General features: G+C 42.0%; 1 pseudogene; it reads right to left on the bottom strand.

The window, feature by feature from the left end:
• Window positions 1–861, bottom strand: part of LOC102213318 (cell division control protein 42 homolog) — a 41087-nt pseudogene that overhangs the window by 23600 nt on the left and 16626 nt on the right.

The raw sequence follows: 861 nt of genomic DNA, 5'->3' as shown, positions 1-861 counted from the left end.
TGTAGCATGCGGGACTTCAGAGGTAGCTGAGAGGTACTATTTGACCTCAAAGGCTGTTTTGGTTGACCCAACTTTGCAACATTATGTGGAAAAGTTTGTCTCCCTTAACAAACCGGGGTGGTGGATCTGTTTTATAAGACGTGGGTGTGCTCTTAGGTAGGGGATCACACTTACTGCGTGCCGGTCTATGCCTGGCACTAGAGAGGAGAGTCAATCTATAGGTTGAAACTCAAATTCATGTTGAACAATATGCTTTGCGTTGTGGTTGTGGAGCAGTGAACCAGCTTAATAAATCTTCTTTATTAAGGGTGCATGCGAGTGTGCAAAACCTGCCTAAATGTTTTGTTGTCTAGGAGAAGGCATTTAGTAATGCTATGGTGGTTTTTATTCTTGTGTTTTTCAGATGACATTTGCCTTTAATTCACATTTTTAGAAACAGATCTGCAATAGTGAAACCATGACCAGCACCTGGAAATATCAGTCTTACTTCAGAAACCCTAAAAACCTGCAATATCTATAGTGATCCATTTAGTAGTTAAAAAACACACACCAGCAGACTGCTTCTCTTTTTGTACCTGTGTAAGAGCTGAGCACTCCACGTATTTGACAGCTTTCAGGTGACGAGCCACTTCCTCGCCGTCCTTGAAGGTCACAGCTTGCTGGTTTTTCTTGCCCAGCTTCTCCAGGGTGTATCTGTCATCTCTCAGATCCACCTTAGTCCCGACCAGCAGGAAGGGGGTCCCCGGACAGTGGTATGCAATCTCTGGCAACCACTGTGAAGACAAAGACAAGGTCACATAGATTAATAATTAATTTATATATTATTATTTTAATCGAAATTACTTTTAAGTACCAAGTACT

This window comes from Pundamilia nyererei, unplaced genomic scaffold (assembly GCF_000239375.1).
Source record: "Pundamilia nyererei isolate P.nyererei 1_Seehausen unplaced genomic scaffold, PunNye1.0 scaffold00155, whole genome shotgun sequence".
NCBI classification, from domain to species: Eukaryota; Metazoa; Chordata; class Actinopteri; order Cichliformes; family Cichlidae; genus Pundamilia; species Pundamilia nyererei.
The sequence above is the reverse complement of the archived record's forward strand: the minus strand, read 5'-3'. Positions and strand labels throughout refer to the sequence as shown.